The sequence below is a fragment of the Molossus molossus genome, unplaced genomic scaffold, assembly GCF_014108415.1.
Source record: "Molossus molossus isolate mMolMol1 unplaced genomic scaffold, mMolMol1.p scaffold_m16_p_6, whole genome shotgun sequence".
Taxonomy (NCBI): domain Eukaryota; kingdom Metazoa; phylum Chordata; class Mammalia; order Chiroptera; family Molossidae; genus Molossus; species Molossus molossus.
The window spans coordinates 9,371,071-9,376,670 of NW_023425399.1; the positions used below are offsets into that span (position 1 = coordinate 9,371,071).

The 5,600-nt window shown below is 47.6% G+C and overlaps 1 long non-coding RNA gene and 3 other non-coding genes across 5 annotated transcripts; all 4 read right to left on the minus strand.

Annotated features, from left to right (window-relative positions):
• Positions 1–394: 394 nt before the first annotated feature.
• Positions 395–5,137, minus strand: LOC118618697. Of its 2 annotated transcripts, XR_004957083.1 has the most exons (5): positions 5,002–5,137; positions 4,471–4,578; positions 2,205–2,339; positions 1,565–1,649; positions 396–539 (listed from the first exon to the last, which is right to left on the minus strand). It is a non-coding gene; the product is annotated as an uncharacterized LOC118618697 (long non-coding RNA). The 2 variants fall into 2 exon arrangements; XR_004957084.1 differs by lacking the exon at positions 2,205–2,339 and having other exon boundaries at positions 395–539; positions 5,002–5,135.
• Positions 2,045–2,137, minus strand: LOC118619487. Its single transcript, XR_004957255.1, has one exon. It is a non-coding gene; the product is annotated as a small nucleolar SNORD12/SNORD106 (small nucleolar RNA).
• LOC118619489 lies at positions 2,414–2,502 on the minus strand. The gene has a single exon (XR_004957257.1). It is a non-coding gene; the product is annotated as a small nucleolar SNORD12/SNORD106 (small nucleolar RNA).
• On the minus strand, positions 4,654–4,744 carry LOC118619488. Its single transcript, XR_004957256.1, has one exon. It is a non-coding gene; the product is annotated as a small nucleolar SNORD12/SNORD106 (small nucleolar RNA).
• Positions 5,138–5,600: the final 463 nt, after the last annotated feature.

Consider the following 5,600-nt stretch of genomic DNA (forward strand, 5'->3'; position numbering starts at 1 on the left):
TAATACCCATTTTATAGATGGAGATTTGAAGCCAAGTGCTGGTGGAAGTCACAAGGCGCTAGGTCAAGTATTTTACAGGCATGAATTTGAACCTCAACTCTGAAGCAGGCAGCGCGGAGCCTCATTTCAGATAGAATTGAGGCTTAGAGGTGAAGCAATTTGCCCAGGAATCTTCAGCCCAAGGATTAGTCATGTGTCATTGGAATTTTCCAGTTAAACACATTGATCTCATATATCACCTATAAAGCACAGAACCTATATGCAATCCATTCAGAAATGCCTGCATAAATGTACAGGGTTGGGATCTGCCCCCTGCCCCTGAAGTTTGAGGTCTCTAGACATTTAGTTACTGCTTATTAACCCTGTTGAGTGTTTCTTGACCCCCAATGACCAAATCCGAGCACATTTGGATTTAAAGGATTTTTTATTTTTCTTTTACAGATAGGAAACCTACAAAATTATATTATGCTTTTTCATGAAAATACAGGGTCAGTCTTTTCCAAAAGGCCTTGTATTCCAACTCCAGCGGTGAGAAACTCCTTAGAAAGAAAAAAAGATTACCATCAGTACTTCATTCTAAAAAGTACTGATTACCATCAGTACTTCATTCTAAAATGTGGGAGGGTGTGGTTAACCTTAGGAACTGCCCTGGCCAGTGGTTAGTGTCTGCCCACACACTGGAACACTGAAGTGTTGCAGGTTCAAGTTTGACTGGGGAGTGCAGGAGGCAACCAATTGATGCCCATCCCCTCTGCCCTCTCTCTACAATGGAAAAAATATCAAGTGAGGATTAACAAAAACTTTAGGAACCAGATGGAATAGATAATCAATTACCAGACCAAGGAGATTTCCTATCTCTTGAGACAATCTGTCACATCTGCACCTCACTGAAGCCTGTATGTTGTAACTGATGTTAATGTTCCACCTCAGTCTAAATCCTTCCTAATTACAGGGAATGGCCAAGGAGACAAATTTGGGAGCACACCACCAAAAGGTTTTTATGTTGATTCTAGAGGGGCATAGCGCCAATGCAATGCATAGAAGATATTTTAGAGACAAATAGGGGTGTGTTTAAATATGGAACAGATAAACAGATATTAAGGATTAAACAGTCCAAGGATTGAAGGTCAGGAAAGTAACTTTCAAATAGCAAAAACCGCATTTATACAGACAAAGCAAACATTTTAAATTTAGAGTAATAAGTGATCATTGACAAAGGATAGAGAAAGGGGTTTTGTTTTTTTAAATGGGACTGGAGGAAGCATTTGAGATCTTACTTCCCAGCATGTCATCAGTTTGGCTTAAATAAACTCTTATAAAAAGTTTAAAAATAAATAATAAAAACGGGACTGGAGGTGTATAGACACTTTTTCTTTTAAGACCTAGTAGTACCAATAGGTCAATAGTCTTCTGTTGAGGACTTAATTGTCCCCTCCTATTTTATATACCCAACTTGGAACTGGGTCCCCAGGTTACTCCCAAGTGAGCAAACAACACCCCTCTACCCTGGGCACATTTAATAATCATTTTATTAGGGGGTTGACACCTAGTAACAGAAACTTACCTGTCAGGACAGACTGAACCAGGGGGAGTATCAGACTGCAATCAACCTACTTTCTTTCTGCCCAGTGGCACACAGGGCTCCTGACCTGCATGAAGTTAACAGATGAAGCAAAGATCAACGACCTGAATGTTAAGGGAGAAGAAACCCCATAGAGCAAACCCAATCCCCATTTTAAAAAAACCCACAAAGAAAGTAGTCTGCTGCCCTGGCCGGTTTGGCTCAGCAGTTAGAGCGTCGCCCACGGACCAGAGTCCTGGGTTCAGTTCCTGCTAAGGACAGGTACCTTGGTTGCAGTTTGTCCCCAGCCCCAGTTGGGGCCATGTGGGTGGCAACCACTCAATGCGCCTCTCCCACATCGATGTCCCTCCCTCCCTCCCGCTCTATCTGAAGATAAATGCAAAAAAATGTCCTCCGGTGAGGATAAAAAAAAAAGGTATCCTGTTAGTGGTAAGGTAAAAACAGGGATAGAAGTTTTCCGGAGCCAATGCATCAGACAAAAACTGGCTAATAGTTTAGTTAGATCATCAGGGTCGATCTGATGGGGAAAAAAGTTATGTCATCAGCTGCAATGGCCATACTTCAATCACAGAAAATAGAATGCAAGGGGGATAGCCTCATATTTAAATGGAAAAGTTATTACCTCCTCTGTTCTCCAGACTCTGTCTATTCAGCCATGTGGACATGGGTACTTAGGAGAAATGTGCACATCACCAGTCCTTTCCTACTCCTGGATCCATCCTGTTCCACTAAAGTCTGCTTTCTGCCAACAGAAAACCTGAGGAAAAACATGAGACAGAAGCTCCAATCAGCTAGATGCCCAAGGAAGTAGGGGATTAAGGAGCTGCTCAAGCTGGCATATCAGACACACTGGCTTAGAGAAGTTAGATCAACATGGTCGATCTGCCGGGGAAAAAAGTTCAGTCATCATATATGCCAGTAGAAAGCTCTTGACCTTTACAGAGAGAGCCCTGAATCATGCATAAGATTTGGTTGGTCTGCTTCTACACTTACAAATTCATTCAATATTTGAGCACTTGTGTCCCATTTGTTGGCAATAAGAAAACAGCAGCTAAGACAAATGCCCCTGCCTTCTGAGCTTATATGATATAGGCCCGTGTGGCTGACAAGGGCTGTGGGGAAATGCTTGGCTTTTGTGCAGAGTTGTGACCAAGTGTCAAGATGTAACTTAAAAATTTTTTTTTGTTTTAAAATCCTCACCTGAGGTTATTTATTTTTCAGATCGAGTAGGAGGGAGGGGGAGACACATCAATTGGCCTCCTGCACAACCCCAAGGCTCGGGATCAAATCAAAACCAAGGTGCATGCCCTTGACTGGTCTGAGGGCCAAAGCTCTAACTGCTGAGCCAAATCGGCCAGGTCTCAGGAACCTACATTTTAATGTAAGGTGCTAGAAAGCTGGGACACCCTGGAACAGCAAGGTTAAAAAAAAAACATGTCCCCCAAGAAGTCCTGCCCCTAGGGGTATCAATCCTGGACTCAAGAACTTAAGAGTTAGGCACGTGGGAATTTGAGTGGCTAGGTCAACAGAATAAGACAATTGGCCTTCCTTTAAAAAATGTCATCACATCCATCCATTTGGAAATTTAAGTGCATAAGAAAGCTGTTTATCAAGAAACACATGAAGGTGTGCCTGGATTGTAGGCTTGATTCCCCACTAGGAGGCGTGCAGGAGGCAGCCACTAAATGTCTCCCTCATCATGGATGTTTCTCCTTTCCCTTGCCTCTCTCTGAAATCAATAAAAATTAAAAAAAAAAAAAAAACCCATGAAGGAATGAACTACAAAATGTGTTTTAAAGTGCATTAAAGCCAGGTGGTTGTGGCTCAGTGGTTGAGCATCGACCCGTGCACCAACAGGTCATGGGTTCGATTGCCAGTCAGGGCACATGCCCAGGCTGTGGGCCAAATCCCCAGTGGGGGGCATGCAGGAGGTGGCCAGTTGATGTTCTCTCTCCCTAAAATCAATAAAGGGCTATATAACAAACCTGACAAGCTCAGTGACCAGAAATAACCACAGGATGGTCTGATTACAAATTCCTCATTGGGCAGGTCACAACAGATAGCCATGTCCCAGGCCTATAGCTAGCTTCCTTCCCAAGGTAAATCTTTACCCTAAGTGAGCTGTTCATAGCCCTGGCCGGTTTGGCTCAGCGGTTAGAGCGTCGGCCTGCGGTCCGGAGAGACCCGGGTTCGGTTCCCGCTAAGGGCACGTGCCTCGGTTGTAGTTTGTCCCCGGCCCTGGTTGGTCGTGTGGGTGGCAGCCACTCGATGTGTTCCTTTCACATCGATGTTTCTCTCTCTCTCCCTCCCACTCTACCTGAAAAAATGTCCTCTGGTGAGGATAAAAAAAATACATCTATAACGACATCTTTGCAATGTCTGAATAATTTTCATTTCTTACTCCTTGAAACACAACTGCTGGCACCAGACCACAGAACCCATTATCTTGTTCCCCACATACCATCTCTATGGGCTTTTTGTGTTTTTGCACTTTGCCTTTTGTCTAATCCTAGACATTTCCCTACTATGTTTTCTCCTGCCTCCTCGTTGGACTCGAATGCAGCGATTTTCAACCATGCTCTGGTACATTTTCCCAATCCATTGAGATTTTGGTTCCCTGGCATATGTAGTCAGTGTGGCTCAAATAAACTCAAATTCTCTACAGGTTTAGATGTTTCTTGCCTCCGTAGCTTTAAAGAGTTTAATCCACTTCAACAGGTCTGATAGGTACATATGTGAGAATTACGATAAAGCATTCAAAACATTTTAACACCTATTAACACGCTCAATACAAATGAGCTATCGTGAAATCACTTCCCAGTTAGGCCAGCAGAGGAAGAGGCTCCTCTGAGCACGTGGTGCCTACAGCAGGCCAGAAGAACGCTTACCCGAGGTCAGGAACCCAAAGGTTCTCGATGTCTACACGGGGTTCCCTTGGAGGCCCAGAGACGACCCTCTCCTTCGAGATTCATCCTGTACCCTCTGATCACGTTAACCTGCGAAACAACAAAGAAAGGGCCTCAATCACCACCTTCCCACGGTAGAAAAAGAACGTGTCCGGGCCTGCGGAGGCCGGTGTATCAGAAGTAACTGGCAAGTGTTCAGAGATCTCAACATGGTCGATCTGATGGGGAAAAAAGTCAAGTCATCATTTTCACCAGCCAAGGACTCCTCGGGTCCGTACGAAGGGCGCAGGTTTTTCCGGCTCTAATTGCTCTCCCCCACGGCCCTAAGGCCTATGAGGATGAACCTGTTAACCGGGGAATAACCGGGGAACTCCCTTTTCACTGTATGCAACGCTTAACGTACTAATACGTCCCGCTCGGTTATTAAAGCAAGAGGAACCGCGCGCAAGGGAGCCACGGGCGGGGGCGGGAGGAATGGAGATCTCGAAGGGAAAACAGTAGGTCGCAACTCACCAGACAGTAATACCCTCGAGTTCCCAGGGCGTCGGATGAGGATGACTCACTGGAACAAGACGAGGTGGGAAGGCGGCGAGGCGGACGCAAAAGAACGAGCTGCGCCCGGGACCTGCTTTATATAAGCACGGGGGCTTTGCGCCTGCGCACTGGGCCCGAGCGCTTCCGGTCCCCCAGCGCGGGGCGGGCACGCAGTCTCCGAGGATACCTAATGGTTGTCATGGCCGCTCTAGGCCCGCCCTCGTTCCCGCACACCCTGGGCCGCCCGGGCTCGTCGGCCTCGCCGCCATGTCGCGCTTCGCACGCACCGAGACACCCGCCGGGTCCCCCTTCTGCGGAGGCCGGCTGAGGCTTGCAAAGGCCTTGGGCGCTGTTAACCCGCCCCCCGCAGTCCCCTCCCCTCAGCCGCGCCCGCCCGAGCCCGCCGCGGGGAGCCGAGCCTGCCCGGCCTGAGGGCGGGGGAGCCGGCCGTGCCAGCGCCCCTCCTCCTCCTCCTCCTCCTCGGCCTCGCGGCTGCCGCCGGCCCTTCCCCCGCCGCCAGTGTTTGCGAGGAAAGGAAACCGAAAGTGCGCGGCGCCGGGCGGAGCCGCAGCCTCGCA